Here is a 17,137-nt window from a genome sequence, read left to right as displayed (position 1 = left end):
CATTAGTATTGCCATTTCACAATTGAGGGAATTGAGGTTCAGGAAGAGTAACTGAGTCACCCAAAGCTTGCCTATTAGCACAATGAGTATTAAAACCTAGACAGCCTGATCTCAGGACCCTTGACCTTTAACCAGAATGGTAACTTGTCTCATTAAAGACATCAACAGTATCTGAAAGGAATTGACTGAAAATATTGAAGAAGTAGAAAAATAAGCTTGCTTTTCTCTGCAAACTTGAGTTAGTTAAAAGATTATCAGAGGAAGGATTGAAGGAATGAAGCAAAGTGCTTCTAAAATGAATATGAGCACAAAAGTTAAGGATTTTCTCCAACATCATGTTAGTTGAAATTTTTCCTCTCAGCCCAGAGGACTCCAGCTATTTCCAAAGAAATGTAGTGCAAATTAATGGACTCTATTCAATGAACTTTGCTAGGGTGTCTATTATGTGACATGCACTGCACTTAGATGACTGGAGAAGGGAAGGATAAGAAGAGGAAGAAGGCAGGGGGGAAGAAGATAAACAGCTGGGCACAATAAGGCCCTTTCCCCCAAAGAGCTGTCAGTCCAAGAGAGAAGACAGGCACACAAACATTGCTAATGTAGGACAGAAAAATAAGACGTGAAATAGAAGGCAGCTAATTCTTGTGGGGGTAGAGGTGGGAGATTCAGGAAAGCTTATTGTGGGGATTAGATATAATCTTGACCCTGAGGGATGATTAAAAGATTTAAGTGGAGAGAGGGAAGGGGGATGAAAGGAACATAATGGCTTTGCTAGCAAAGTGAGTAGTTTGATGTGAGGGGCAGAGGCAGGAGAAAAAAAGAGTATCTGGCTATGATGTGAACTTGTGACAGGAAGGACAGGGGTGTAGAAGAACAAGAGTTAGAGTCTGCTGGACCTGAAATGTGTGCATTGGAGCCTGGACTTCGCCATGTGGATAACAAGGAGTGGCATGGTGGAAGATCTGCTTTAGGGGATGTTTCAGAAAGCAGGATGGGGAGACCTTTGGTGGTAGGAGAGCCTAGAGGTGAGGCCAATTTGAGCTGCTTGTCAGGACTTCCTGCCACTGTTGAGATGGTGACAGATCAGTGGAGGAAAAAACTCAAGAACTTGGTGACAGAGCAAAGGCATGGGTAATGGAGAAAGAGTCAAAGCTTCCTGGATATTTTTCTGGGTGACTTGGTGAACTATGGTACTGTCACTGAGCTAATGAATACAAGAGTGGGGACAGAGGAGGCAGAGGTGAAGGTAATAAGCATGGATTTGGATATGAACATCTAATGACATTTACAGATATTTCTTTTATATTAGGGTTAGATAATTAAAGGCAGGGCTAACTTGAGACTGAGAAGTAAAAGCTGCTCAGATTTGCATTACTCAGCTTCTAAGCACATGTTCCAAAGGAAGTTGAATACTTTATGCTTTTGTCTACTCTCTATTTATTCAGTTAGCTGGATAATTGTGTATATAAGTCAAAAGTTTTGACCCATCAAATAGTCTTCATATTGCTTCCACTAGTCAGTAGACATAAACCACAGATCTGCCCAAAACAGATCATTGTCTGTTAGGCAGACAGGCATTCTAATTGTCAGATGTATAATTGGATAAACATGGTATTCAGTGGCATTATTCTGTACACGTCTAACATTCTAAGATTGCATTCACACTTACCTTACCCTCGCAACAAATTAAAACTGTCCCGTGTCTCTCTAGATTATAATGCTGAATAGTTTTTTCAAATATGTTCTTCACTCTATACACACTTGATGTGTATCCCATGGGGGTCTTGTTTAAAAGGGGCCAGTGCATTAAGATGGACAGTTATAATCATGCTTTATAGATGCTTAAGAAAACATACAACTTGCCAGGGTCACACAGGTGGAAGTGACAATTTGGAGGTTCATACCAAGACCTTTGGTTTCAACTGAACGTTTGCTCTACAACCTGACATGTCTTTCTGTGGGCAACTGACAGTACCTTACTGTCTGAATGTTTATTGCATACATTTAGAGGCAAAAAATTTTTCCACCTTACTGAAGGGGTTTATGAAATGTAGCTGAGCATGCAACTTTTCAGATTGCTATTATCAAGGTTCACTGAGACATTTTTTGGCCATTTTGCTTTCCCCAGGAATTTTTTTCAGCGTGAATTTCTAAGAATTTTTTATTTTGCCCTAGTATCTGTCAGTAGATCCAGCCTATTTTTACAGCTTTTTCTCCCAAGAGGGGCATTTATCAGTTAGTCTTTCAGCTAAACATTCACTTGGCATCAAATACTAAGGAAAAGTAACTCAACTGCTCATCCAGACAAGACTATTTGCTAATTACACCCCTTGGAACTTAAAGCTTTAAGAAAAAATTTAGAAGCAGAGGCATAGAAAGAAGACTTGCATTGGAACAGAATAAACAATGTTTTCAGGCTAGGTGACTTTTCCAAGGCAATATGAGCAAGCATCAGTGTATCCCTAAAATGTTCAGGAGACTGCTGCCGCAAATGGAGTGTAGAAATGCCTTGGCTTGGCAGAGGAATGGCTCCTTTGATAACACCTACATCCTGGAGTATTCCATTCCCAGCTCTGAACTTTTTCAAATGGTAAGTTATCCTACTCTAAGCCTCAGATTAGCACCCCACTTCTAAATGGGAACTAAGCATAAACCAGGAATGGTGCCAGTACCTGTTGGCTCAGTTACTTGGGAGGCTGAGGCAGGATAAGTGATTGAATCCAAGAGTTTGAAATGACCTCGGGCAACCAAGCAAGATCTCATCTCAAAATGAACAAATAAAATAAAACAGCATGGACCTCAAAGGACTGTTATGAGCATTAAATGAAGTTCTGCATGAGATGTGCTTAGTAGAGGGCCTAGTACTCATGCAACAGCTCCTGTGTCACAACCTTCTGGCCAAACATCTTTCCTTCCCATTTCCTTGTATTTGCACATGTAGTCTTTCTAGTTAGAATTAGCCTTTCCCATTACTATTGCCATCCTTCAAGGATAAACTAAAATGCCTCCTCTTCCCTCCACCCTCCCAAAAAGCTGTTGGGCGTCTTGCTGCTTTGAGCATTGATTGATACTGCTCTTTCTCATGCTGTGTAGTACTTAGTATTTGAAGCATAACTCCTTAAGGTATTTTTTGAAAGTGGAGGGGTCTGAACTAAGGACTTCATGCCTGCTAGGCAGATGCTCTACCTCTTGAGCCACACCCTACCCTATTTTTGCTTTAGTTATTTTTCAGGTAGTTTTGTGTTTTTACCCAGGCTCAGCCTCAGACCAAGATCCTCCTGCCTACTGCCTCCCATGTTGCTGGGACCACAGGAATGTACAATCATACCCAGTTGTTACTTGAGATGAGATTTCACTATCTTTTTGCCCAGGATGGCTTTAAACCTCAATCCTCCTGATCTCTGTCTCTTGAGTATATGAGATTACAGGTGTGGTTCACCAAGCCTGGCTCCTTAAGGTACTGAAGTGCAGATAGTTTTATGCCATTTATCCATTCCCATAGACCTATGAACTTCTCTGATGGCTATACACATCAATCCTTACTGCGATTTAATATCTGTCTTTCCAACAAGGAGCTAGTATTTTGTAAATGGCAGATACCTGATGAACCCTGGTTGAGTCAACAGAAGAAAAAAAGGTCCTAGCAATTATCTTTATATATTCCACAGTACCAAACACCTAGTAGGTCCTCAGTATTTGTTGGTTCCAGTGTGGGGTGGGGAGGGTGTAAAGAAAGGGTAAAGGAAGGTGAATATGGTGGAAGTACTTTGTATTCATGTACAAAAATGGAACAATGAAACCTGTTGAAACCATTCTTAGAAGGGAGTAAAGGGGATAAAGGAGAAAGATGGAGGAGAATTAGAGTCTAGAGGATAGGGGAAGCAAGAAGAAATGTTAGAGGCAAGGAAGACTTCAAGGTGGGTATCTCTGGAATTCCATCCCATCCCATCCCATCTTTCTCCTCCTCTCAAATAAGTTTCATTTCCTATAGTGAGAACAGATCTGGTCTGAATGACCTCCAAGATTCTGTGAGAATTATGAATGAAACAGGTGATGTGACTGGCAGCAAGCTTTTCAGAAGAGGTTGCTAAAGGTGGGCTAAGGTAAGAGCTATAGAAATGGACTAATTTTAACAATTAGACTTCCATTCAAAGACTGACATTTGTTTTCTTGTTGCAAGCTCTTCGAATCTGTTCTGAGCTAATATGCAAGCTGTGAGATCCACACGTGTACAGAAGCACTCAGTGTTCAGAGATGTGATCTCAGTTCTCCTCCCCAGCACCATCTGATGCAGCAGGACAGGCCTGCCAGGAGAAATTGACCATAAAGAGAACAGGCAGATCCCACAGGAGGCAATGGGAAGAACTAGGAAGGAGCATCAAGGTGAGAGAGTCCATTCTATCATGACTGGAGGTAGGCCATCTGCATTAAGTTCAGGGTAAAGAGGAATGGGATATGATGAGCTCTAAGGGCTCTTTTGGCTCTGACCCTCACAACTGAAAGTCTTCTAGCTAGGCTGTCTCTTCTGGAGCCTGAGAAACAGGACATAATGAAACTCTAGACTTTAGTGATATCTTAAGTCAGAGAGCCTCATTTTGGCTTTGAGTGAAATTGCTCATCTGGTCCTTAATAGACACTACTTTTAATTTTTTTTCCTAAAAAAACTGCATAATGATCTTTCTGACCAATAAGTTTGCCCTTCCTCCTGATTCCCAGTCATACCTGGCCAACACACATGTTCATACATACACATTCCCCAATCACACACACAGGGTCAATCCCTGCCTTCAAGCCAACTTCATCCCCTCCAATCTGCAATGTCTTGTGCACTCCCAGAGAGGTCCTACTCTTCCTGAAAACACTGGACACTTTTCCCTGGCTGACCTGCCTTCCAGTCTCCCTCTCTGAATTCTATCAGACTTACTGTCCAGCTATCCCATGACCTTTAATCTGTTTTGAGAATTCACACTGTTCTGTGTTCTACCTGCTATGGCCTCTGAGGCCCTGTAGTACCTGGGCCCTCCTTGTGTGCTTTCATGACTGAGTTGCTTGACACTCTTATTTTGCTCAACTCATGGGACTCCTTATTTAATAATTTCAGCTCATGGGACTCCTTTTATCCTTCAAATATCCCAGGCCTTCTCCTGCTCAGGGCCACATGCTTGCTCAGCTCTGTTCCTATATCTTGGTATGATTAACAATTTTTTTTCATGACAATTTATCTTTCTCCCCACTTACTCCCTAAGAGACAATAAGCATCAAGAGAACAAGAGGCTACTCCTTGTTCCTAGCAGAGTCTCCAGCATGTTGTGCAGCATCAATATTTTTTAAGTGACTGAGTGAATGCCTGCAACCATTCATATATTTATGAGTTATACTTCTAGCCAGATTATTGATTTCTCAAGATCAGAGACTTATCTACATTTAGGTAGGAGTAAAGGAATCAATATGAATTGTGTCAAATGAGAAAATTTGCAAACAACTAGTCTAAGACTATCCCAAGCCTAAATTATTCAAGAAACAACAGATGGAACAAGGATGAAAAAAAGTAACCTAACAGAGTATAGTGATTTTAGCAAGAACAACAACAGACAGAATCAGAGGTTAGTGATCAGCAGATGAGAAAACTACTCAGTTTTGTGAGCTTCAATTTCCTGCCTTATAAAATGGGCATATTAATGACTACAGTGAGGGGCTGGGAATGTAGCTTATTAGTAGAGAGTCTGCCTAGCATGTGCGAGGCCCTGGGTTTGATCCCCAGCACTGTGATGACAACAACATTAAAATACTATAGTGAGAGGTAATATCTTCATGGAAGGTATCCAGATATAAGAGGGAATAAGTGATTACCGGATCAGTGATCACCTGTGTTGTGGACAAATCCATGAGCAAGCGAGCCTGGGTGGGCTGGGACTTTAAGGGCCACTGGCACCACCCACTGTGTTTTATGTTTTTTTTTTTCTTTCTTTGGTGGCACTGGGGTGTGAACTCAGGGCCTCATGCTTGGTAGGCAGGACTCTTACTCTTACTGCCTGAGCCACTCCCCAGCCCTGGAACCACCCACTGAATGACACAGATGGAAGGGCATCTGCCACACTGTCAGCTTGTCCTCTCAAAGTTGAACATGTCAGATATTGTGGGATTCCAAAGGAGCACTTCTGCTCCCCCACTGTAGGCAGGCAGGTGGCTGGACTGTGGAGCCCTGTATAGAAACCCTAAAGAGAGGCAGACAGAGTCCTGCTCCTACTCCACTTAAGTCCTGACACTAAATGAAAGTTGAACAGCTCTCATGCTCAGCTTTGAGGAGAATCCCTATGTGTCCTGGCTGTCAGTGAAAAAACCTGCAGAAGAAGGTCTTGAAAAGCTCTGTCCAGATGAGAGAGAGCTCATTATTAAGCTAGATGCCCACAAAGCCTCAGGAGTTTCATTGCCTCTCAGAGACTCAGTCTAAGGGATCACAGGACATCCCTCATTTCACAAATGGGGACACTGTGGTAGAAGAGAAGTGAACTTGATGGCTGCATTTGTCAAGATGGAAAACTAGGCCTTGGGTTTGAGTTCATGTCTCTGAACCCTCATTTTAAAAATCATTATTACTGCCATATGCTCTCTCCATTTCATGTCATCCTCTGCACACTTCTGTTCCTCCAGTTGAATATCTAAGCAGAGTCACACTGTAACAAGTAGGACCAAACAAGAGCACAGACATCCTGAATTAATCTTGGATTAGATGGGATACACACTAGACTATGGATCCCTTAAAGCCCCAGGTCCTGGTTTTCCTTTGTGACATGAAGGACATAAATTACAGAGGTTAAGAATGAAGACTAATTTTGGGCTAACTTCGATTTGAATCTCATTCCTACTACTTCAGATTTAACATTAATTTGGGTAAATCACTAATCTCTGAACAGAAACTGTTAACTCCTCTCATTACCTTTGTACCAACAACAAGTAAGCAGAGCACGACATCTCCATAAACAGCAGGTGTTCAATAAATACTCATTAAAATGAATTGCCCATTACTGTCCCTCCTGGCCACACTTCTGATTTGTCACTCTCTTGTCTCCTTCATCACTATTTTGGAACATTTAGTTGATTATGGTTGGCTCCGTGGGCAGAATCCTTATGAGGCAAAAGGAACACATTTCTCCCATTGGCATCTCTCTTTCCACCTTCATTGTACATGTAGGTGAGTCGATTCTGTATTTTACCAACATGTCTATATGCTTTCCAACTGAAGATGAAGACAAATGTGGGAACAGGTAAGATATTCTGTCTTCCTTTCAGCCAAGAAACTGAGGGTTAGCCAGTTGTTCTGATCCCCAGAAAAGTTCTGTTCCCTACTCACTATTAACACTGAAGTTTAACAGATTTGCTGCCTGACCACATGTAGTCTTTCTTCCCACAAGACATCACAGAATACCTCCTGTTTCTAGACTTTCTGAGTTCTAAGTCTGTAAATATAGTTGTGAAGAAGCCATATGAGGCTTATAACTTAGTAGAGCTTACCACCTGGTAGAGAAAAACGATGGGCAAATAATTAGTTAAGCAAGTGTCATAAGTGCCTCCAAGGGAAAGTACAGGTGCTTACTGATGAATACGGGAAGGAGGGTCAGGAGGCTCCCTGAAGAAGTAGGGCTGAATCAGAGATATGCAGGGAGGATGAAGAGGAGTTAGTAGGGTGGAAAGGAAAGGGCCAGGGAAGAGAGTGTTCTGGAGGGGCTGCCCAATTGTGGAAGGAGTTTGGTAGAGTGGAGGCAGAGAGGGAACAAGGAGTGAGAGTGCTGTGGGATCAGCAGAGCCCGCATCTTGCAGGGGCACGTGGGCCATATTAAAAGATTGGGTAATTGCAGGAAAAGTGAAGGGCAGGACCCTAGGGAGGGAAAGTGACATGATTTTGGACTTGGAAGACTAAAGGTCCTATGCCATTTACATTAAAAAAGTAGAATTTAGCAAAAGAGGAAAGGACTTTCTTCAGGTTGAGCTAATAAGAAGTGACATTAGATGTGAACCAGAGTGCCTCACTCAAAGTACAGTGTTCTTCTAAAGATGCCACCCTGCCACCCTCTGCTCCAAGGGTTGTTGGAAGGGTTGGACAAAGGCCTTGATTTGGCCAGCACAGTAGGTTCTCCTGATTGGTGTATGGGAGATCACTCTCTGAAACACCTCTTTGCACCAGCCTGTTAGGGCTGCATAGCCTCACAGGGAGATGCAAATACACTAAGGTGTGTCCAGACTTCTGTGGATGACGACCCCCCCAAATTCAAGTACCAAGCTCACTTTCATAGTGTTCAGGGCTCAGTCTTTAGGAGTGCTACCAGGATCTGCCAGAGACAGGCAGAGTCCTAACTCCTCCCAGGAGATCCCTGTCTTTAAGATAAACTCTGCCCAAAGAAGACCCTTCCCTGGCAGAAGAAGGGGAGAAGCCCCTATCCAAACTCTCTCTTGTTCCCAAGCCAGTACTCCCTATGGGCTTCTACCTGGAAAGTCCTCTCTTCCCTGCTGTAATGTCACTCCAAGCTCCAGAGACAAAGGCTCTGCATGCACCTTCTTAGGACGTCTGTTCCCCTTGCTCCGTGCTTCAATATGACTTAGTAAATCCATTATTCTAACAGCACATTTATGGGGGTGGTTTCCACCCTCACAGCCCCACGCCTCCTGGTTTTTCTCAGACTAACTAGAGAACAGGGCCAAGTTTCAACCTCCCTCTTTTGCAGAGCCATTCTTGCTATCAAATAAGATTTGGGACAGAACAAAGGCTGATCTAAACTTAAAACTCTATTATTTTTTAAAGAGCTTCTGCTCACTAACCCCAGAAAATTTTCCTCTTCCTTCTCATATAGAGAAGTCTTGTGTGTTGCTGGTTTCTTGGCCCCTCTGGAAGGCTTCCCTGAATTACTTAGTCATGAAGAATCTCTTTCTCTCAACTCTAGCAGTATTTTTCTGGGCCAAGTCACAGCACCCTATTGGGCATTAGCCTCTACATCTGTGAAGGGTCCAACCACCAGGCTCAGAAGTGATTCAAACAGAAAACTCCAGGAGCATACCCCACACCAAAGTTGGCATATAGATAATTGGAACCTCAATCACCTGCCTGCTCTCCAGAATTGTTGTTCCATAGGGTGAATGCTGTCTCTGCAGCTCCATCTGGGTAGAGCCTTCTTGGGCCTCTATAATCTTAGCAGGCATGGAATGCAAGACAGGTTAGAAGGAGAGACATAAGTGGGCATACTCTGTCAATAATGACCTCACTTAAAATGTTTGAAGACTGGTTTATGACCAAGAAAAGCAGCAAGGTGCAGTCTTATAGATCCCCAGCCAAGGGACTGCAGACATTGTTCTCAGAAGAAGCAGGAAGAGGTGCTCGCTCAGTCTGGTCGCCAAGATAAGACAATAGGAAGAAAAACATTAGCTGGCTTCCTATGCCAGTGCCTCATCTCACAACTTAATCTCCACTCTTAGTGAGGGACACTAAGAGTGTCCCTTTTAACACCTGGAGAAGCAGGAATGGCATTGGAAGGAACTGGGTTTAATCTTTTTTAGACATCAGAAATGTCATCACCTGAAACAGCAAGGAACACTTCTCCATGAAAGAGCCTTGGGCTCTAGGCTCAGCTTTGCCCCTGATTTGTTGTGAGGTCATTGGCAAGTCATTTTCCATCTTTGGTTCTTAATTTTCCCAGGTAAAGGATGAAGAACTTAAAGTTGGGTGTATTTTGTTAAGGTGGGCAAAAATTTTGAATCATTAGCCAACATTAAATAGTTGCATTAAAGTTTTCAGCATTCTTCAGTGCTCTTCAGTCCCTATAATCCTCACAGCAATCCCCTGTCTCCCTGGCATTGAGGCTGTCATGTATGTGTGTCATTTATCATTATTCTTGGGTTTTGGTTGGATTTTTTGAATACCTCCAGTTTCAGTGGGTTACATTGTCATTTCAGCCCCTTTAGACATTTGAGATCCTTGATTTGAGGATCTTGGTAAGCAACCTTGTGTTTCCCATTCTTGAAGCAAGTTGTAGAGCCAATGCCTGCCGTCAAATACCAGCTCTACATCCTTACTCTCTGTGTAACCTTGGGCAAGTTCTCTAAACTCATCCAAGTAATGAGAAGAAACAGTCCTCACCGCATGGGTGTCTGTTAAGACCTAAATCAGGAAATTTTTGGGAACACTTTGCCCAGGGTCTGGAAGATTCCAGTAAGGGTTTCATAAATTTTTACTATGCTTGATAGTAACATAATCAAATTGCTAAAATAATATAGTGCTAACTTTTTATGCACCTAGGCTGCTTAGCTCCAATGAGACTGATCCCACTGCCAACATTCCTCTTGAAAGTTTTAATAGAATGTTGCCTGAGAAGATCTTATGGGTTCCTTGTGGATCCAAAATTGGAAGCTTCATCAGGAATATCAAAGCAAATGAACAAAGTGTTTAGGCAAGTGTCATGGATGAGCAAGGTACACTGGGGTGGAGAGCACACATATCCTGCCAAAGAAGGTCCAGTTCAGTCTTCCTAAAACACTGGGCTGTTTCAGAGAAGCATCCCAGAAGGCCAGCCTCAGTTCTCAGCAGCTATTTCAACTTGAGCATCTTCCACAAGGAGGGTGCTTCAGGGCATTTGAGGAAAGCATCTCAGAAACAGAGCTGAGAGGAAGAGGTAGGACTTGGGCAAGGCCAGGAAGGGTAAGGACATTTTGGATGGACTCTGGATATTCATTTCCATGTCAAAACTTCATTTTCCACTCTTTAAATCCACTCTTCATCTCTTCACAAGAAACTTGTGCTTTCATGCAGGGAGACTGACTTTTCCTTGCCTTCACTCTGAAGCTGAAACATCAGCCCTTTCTGGTCTCAAGCTTGCCAATTTTTGGACTTGAATTCTACCACCAGCTCTCCTGGTTCTCAGACTTTTGGATTTGAGCTAGAACTATATCATTGGCTTCCAGGGTCTCCACTTTGTTGATTCACCTTGAAAATCTTGGAACTTGCCAGCCTTCATAATATTGTGAACCAATTCTGTACAATGAATATATCTATGCACATAAATCTCTATGTATGTGAATCTTTATATATCAATGTATATAAATATATTGTAAGTGTATATAAATATAAACAAAAAGAGACTTGTGTGTCAGCTTCCAGAGAGCTATGGCCTCACTTAAAATGTTGTGAAAGAAGGTGATGGAAGCATCAAGTTCCTAGGCTGGTGTGTTTTTATTTTTATTTCTCCACTGACATAGTTTAACCTTTGCTTTTGGCAGTTAAAATATTGCTCAAATAAAGTGAGGAGAAGGGGGTGGGGAGGGGAACAACAGCAAGGTCTTTTGGGAATGATTTTGCTGGAGGAAAAACATCCTTTCAGCCATTCTTTCCAGCACATTCTATTAAATCAATTTAAAGTTATTAGTCAATACATTAAGAAGGCTACAAAAGCTGTAAGAAATGATACACCCATGCACACTCCACGATAGAGTTTCTGACAGAAATCAGAAGTCAAAACATACATTGTATATCATCCAGTTATTCCAGAGAGGCTTTTAAAGAATAGACTGCTAATCTGGACCCTATCAGTGACTTACTGCATGACTCCAAGAATGTAGTCTTTAAAATTCCAGAGTTTCAGTTCATAACTGAAAGTAGGGATAATAAATGTACTTCATCATAGGGTTTCTAGGAAGATTAAATGAGATAATATATGTGAAGTGTCTGGCATATACTGACTGTTTAATCATGGGAATATTGTGGTTATTGCGGTGGTAATCATTGCTATTTCTGTTGTAGAATACTGTACCTCCAGCCTCTATCCAGTGCATTCCTGACAATGACCTTCCATCTTCTGCTTATGCACCTCTAGTAATAGAGAGGTCAGCCCAGACTGGAACAGCCAATCCTTCTGCTGAATGTAAGCTTTTCCTTGGCTATAAATGAAATATTTCTCTGTGGTGTGCAGTCTTCCTTAAACTACTCTTCAAGGCATCAGATTGCCCTGAGAATCTGCTAATGCCCAGTGGTGAGTAAGATGTGTATGGGGAGATACAGAAAGAAAGACATGGTCCTAGCTTTGGAGAGGTTCAGAGTCAGATTTTAGAGATATGGTGAATATGGATTCTCCAAAGAAGTGGTACCCAGGAAGCCCCTGGTCCATGAGGCCTTGCATAAGCTGTTCCTTGCTGACCCTCCAGTCACCTCTAGTGGTACTCTGTCTCTAGGGCTTACTACCCTATCAACCATTTAAGGTCTCCTTTCTATTTCTTGAACCTCCTCAACTTGGACCTACTTAAGGTCATTTGCAGTTGAAACTCCTCTGCCTAGAATGTTCCTCCCAAATATTATGCAGGACTGACTCTTGCCATCTTCTTCTCAGCTCCAGTATTTCCTCTTCGCCATTCCCTCTCTGAGCATCCTAACTAAAGGATACATCCCTGCCCAGATCAGCAACTATCATATAATTGGTCTTATTTTCTCCTTGTTCCTTATTATCTGAAATTATCACCATCATTTCATTGCTTATTGAGTCTATCTTTATCTTCATTGCATTCCCCAGATCTTTCATAGAACCTGGCACATTGTAGTGCTCAGTAAGTATTTGTAGAATGTTTCTTGGAAGGTATTACAGTTTAGAGCAAGTTCCTTCCAAGCCCAGATATATCCTCCAGGACCTGTCACCAAGGTACAGATTTTCCTGCCACAGAGATGGCTCCTCACCAGAGAGAGTGCCTCTTAGGGGCCCAGGGATGCATCCCTGTCTGAATGCAAACACCCAGGCATGGCTGCTGAACAAATTGTTTTTGATTCCATGTGGCACTTGGAAGCAAATAGATTGTAACAGCACAGTGGAAACTGTCCGACACCCGGTAATGAATTAGTTGTTAGCAGAGATAGCAACACTCACAATCCCATTTGCAATTTGCAGGGTCACAGCTGCTTCTCATTTTCATAATGCAAGGGAGGGAAAACAAAGAATAGGTGAACCAGGGCTGGGAGAGAAACCAACATGGAGGCACCGAGGCCACAAGGAGTCAGGCCAAGGAACTTCCTTGTGATCTGACTGAGGCTCTAAGAGCAACCTGTGGCATGGCATCCATTTGGTCATTATTCACAATAGTTAAGCTATGGAAATAGCCAAGATGCCCCACTACTGATGAATGGATTAAGAAAATGTGGTATTTATACACAATGGAATTTTATTCAGCCACAAAGAAAAATGAAATCTTGTCATTTGTAAATAAATGGATGGAACTAGAGAACATTATCTTAAGTGAATTTAGCCAGATTCAGAAGGCCAAAAGCTCCGTGTTTTCTCTCATATGTGGAATACAGGCCCAATACAAATACAGCAATAATATGAAAAACAGGGGAGGTCACATACAAGAAGGAGGGTTGAAAAAAGGAAGTTAAGAAGGTGAATATGGTTGATGTACTCTCTACACAAGAATGAATATAAGATTTTTAAATCTGTTGAAATCACCATAAGAAGGAGAATAAGGTAGAAAGAAGAAAAATAGAAGACATGAAGCAGTTTGGGTTATAATACATATATACATGGAAATGTCACAGGGAAACTCCCTGTGTAGCTATCTTAAACAAACAAAATCGGAGAACAGGAGGGTGGAACAGGTCCTATTAGGGCAGATTGGTACCAGTAGAAGTGGGGAGGAGGTGGGAAAAGGGTGTAGGAGGGTGAATATGGTGCAAATACTGTATACACATGCATGTAAATGGAAAAATGATACCTGTTGAAACTATTCCAGCAATAGCGGAGGAGGGATAAAGGAGAATTGATGGAGGGGGTAAATTCAAGTATGATATATTTGATATATTGTAAGAACTTTTGTGCATGCCACAGTGTACCCCCACCTGACACAACAATAAATAATTAAACTTGAAAAAAATAGAGTTCATCAAAGACAATTTTAACAACTATTACGGACCAGTTGTCATGTCATGGTTAAGTGCAGGTAAGTCAGACAGGACTGGATTCAAATGCTGGGCCTACAGTATTCATTGTGTGAGAAGTTATGTGACTTCTCTCTGCCTTAGTTTATCTGCCTCTCAGAGCTGCTGTAAAAACAGGCTGATTCAAGACATAAGACAATTCATAGAGCTCATACAGTTAGGATTGTTGTGTTTCTACAATAATTGATATTATTGCAATTAGAAACAGCATTTGAGCTTCATGATAGCTTGGTGAGGTAGGCGGAACAGAAGTTACCATAACATTTCAAAAACAGGGAATAGGAAAGTAAGGCTCAGGCAGGGGAAACACATTGCCCGTGGTGACCTGGCAGAGGGCCTGGACAATGCTCATTTCATTTTGTGACTTCCAGAAAGTTGTCCTTTATCCACAAATATCACATCCAATTGAAGCAGAAGTTAGGAGAATTTGGATCTGCCCTGCCCAAAGTCTCAGGACACCCACTCACCCCCAGCCAGTGGAGTTTGTGCACATTATTGAGCTCCTCCTTGGGATTCCAATCCTGCTGTCCTGCACAGTTCTCCTCAGCTAGACTGTGTGACCCCAACTTTCAGCAAAATGAGATCTCAAAGAGTTCCCAATGTTCTTTGTGAATACCGAGATGAGAAGATGCCAACTTATACTCTTCTATTGCTGACACTCTGTTAAGTCCCAACCCCCTCTTTTTGAGAACACGCTTAAGATGAGACTGAGAAACTGGGGTAAGGTCCCTCATGAGTGACAGGTGCCTTTCCTAGATCCTCACCTCAGAGGTCACAGTGAGTCCTCAGGGAGGGGCCCAGTAGTCTGAGATGTGTGGGGAGCTCTGCCATGAAAGATGATCATTTGTTAGCATAAATCCTGTCTTCTTGGCATTCTGGAAAGATGGTCCTCACAGGACAGTCCTGCCATACAACACAAGACAATAATTCATCCTTGGATTGTAAGCACAGATGACTCTCATTGTGAAGCAGAAATGACTGGAATAAAGACAACTCCATTGGAACAGATAAGGTTTCTCATTAACACAAAATAGGCAGACATGGTGCTAATAAGACTGTCCACTGTAGTTGTTTCTGTTTGCAGATATAGACTGCATGCCATTGTTCCAGTTAGGATCCCACTTGGCAAGTCTTGGGGTTGAGGAGACTCACTCATTCTTTGTACATCCACTCTGGGGACACACCTTGTAAGCTTTTGTAAGCCATTAAGGGAAGAGATATGTGATTCAAACAAGGTAGGGTAGTGGGCCAGATATTTGTTGATTGAGACACTGGGTTTGGACAAGTGAGGCAAGGTCTGGAGGTCAAAGGGATGTGGGGTTGGAGAAGGAAGTGGAGAAAGGTGGTGTCTTTACCATGATGAGAGATATTGGGTGGGGAAAGTTTTGGAAAATTGACAGAAAAACTTCACCCAGTAGTCAGGAACCACAATGAACTGTAACTAAAAGTGAAGGGAAGACTTGGCTCAGTGGCTCTCAAAAGGTGATCCCTAGGCCAGAAGCATGGGCCTTACTGGAACTTGTTAGAAATGCAAATTCTTATGCTTAAGTCAGAATTATGAATCAGAAATCTGGAGTTGGGCCCAGCAAGCTATGTTGTAATAAGTCCTCCAGGTAAGTTTCATGTACTTGGAAGTTGAGGACCTCAGTTGAGTTCTCTGAGCTTGGACTCCCAGGTGTGAGGATTAGAATAGTGTGATGCAGATGTTCAGAGGAAGGGAAAGAAAATAGACACACACCTGTATAAGAGTGGAAAAGCCCCCATGTCACAGATTCCCCATTGATACACAGTGGATATAGGAAATGACTTACAAGAATTAAACAGTCCAGAGCATCTACAAAGTACCAATCTGTCTTGCTCTTCCCTACTCAGTTAGGTCACTCAGTGACTTCAACAGCTCTGTGGGGTAGTACCAATACCTTCCCTTTTTTTCAGATGAGGAAACTGGAGGCTCTGAAAATTTAATAGAGTCAGGAAGCTGGTAAGTGGTTGATCCAAAAGGGATGTCAGCTGTGAACCCAAAGCTGCCAATCTTTCTGCCTCTCTGTACTAGGTACCCATTCATCCTTTGCAATTCATTGTGATACTAGGCAAGTATGATCTGCTTCCTACAGCAAATTGTAAAACTAATTAGCATTAATTAAGTTTATGACACTAATAAAGCATGTTAAAAGTCCTTTGAACATGCCAAACACATGCAGGTCACACACAAATGTATATATACAGTATTTCTGCAGTAATAGCAGTTCTATTAAGGTGACTTTGCACAGTCCATTGCATTGGGTTTCAAGGACCCAATTTAAATGTCTTTAAAAGACATTTCAGGGACTGAATTTTTGATATTCTTATATAAGGGTTTTTAAAACAAAATACCCTGTCATATACTACCATCAAATTTCATAATAGAAAAAGCATTTGAACAACACAAAAGACAAAAGACTGAGTCCCATAAAATATGTATTATGCTTCACTATATTGGCCTCATTTTTCTAATTTGCTGCAGTTACAAAAACATTTTTAAAAATAATAATGCAGCCATTCCTAAACATTAGTCCACAGACTGGGGCTCTGTAGAAGTTTTCCATATCCTAAATTCTACTAGGAGTACCTGCAGTACATTTTATAGAACTTCGCAGCCCTCTTACTGATCCTCTCTATGGCTGAGCTAACCAGGTAGGAATTCTTATCTCTATTATACAGGTAAAGAAACAGAGGCCCACTAGCAAGAAGCCAAACCTGGTGACCTTTGTGGATGGCAATGACCCTCTTTAATTTTAGAGTTTTGAGCAACTGTTGCCAAGTGGCCAATAGGAAACTATGCTTCCACCCTGGTCACAGCCAATGAAGTTTCAGCAACCAAAGTGCCAGGTTTCTACCAAAAGAGCACTTCAATTTACTGATCTGAGAGTTTTCCAGCAAAGATGAGAGAGAGACAGAGAAAGAGATAGAGAGAGAAGATGGCATTTGGAGAAGTCTTCACCCTACAGTTTGCCAGGTAAGAGGCTGTGGTGTGGATTCTAGCTACAGGAATAACTACTAATGCTTCATTTACAAAAGGTTATCAACAGCTTTCAACATGTACACTTTTCACCACATAAAACCTATCTCAGCCTTGAGGGAAAAGGGTATGGGGGTAACACATATCACCTAAACCTTTCCTTGGCATTAGCTCTAAGTGAG

The 17,137-nt window shown here is 42.0% G+C and overlaps 1 protein-coding gene across 8 annotated transcripts in view; it reads right to left on the bottom strand.

The window, feature by feature from the left end:
* Gria1 (glutamate ionotropic receptor AMPA type subunit 1) overlaps nt 1-17,137 on the bottom strand; it is a 348,064-nt gene that overhangs the window by 297,598 nt on the left and 33,329 nt on the right. The window contains exon 3 of one of the 8 annotated variants that reach the window (XM_074057056.1): nt 14,722-14,860. The exons of the other annotated variants lie outside the window; for them this stretch is intronic. The gene's annotated coding sequence lies outside the window, so the exon portion shown is untranslated. The remainder of the gene's footprint in view (nt 1-14,721; nt 14,861-17,137) is intronic. 8 annotated transcript variants of the gene reach the window in all.

Source organism: Castor canadensis, chromosome 16 (assembly GCF_047511655.1).
Source record: "Castor canadensis chromosome 16, mCasCan1.hap1v2, whole genome shotgun sequence".
NCBI lineage: Eukaryota > Metazoa > Chordata > Mammalia > Rodentia > Castoridae > Castor > Castor canadensis.
The sequence above is the reverse complement of the archived record's forward strand: the minus strand, read 5'-3'. Positions and strand labels throughout refer to the sequence as shown.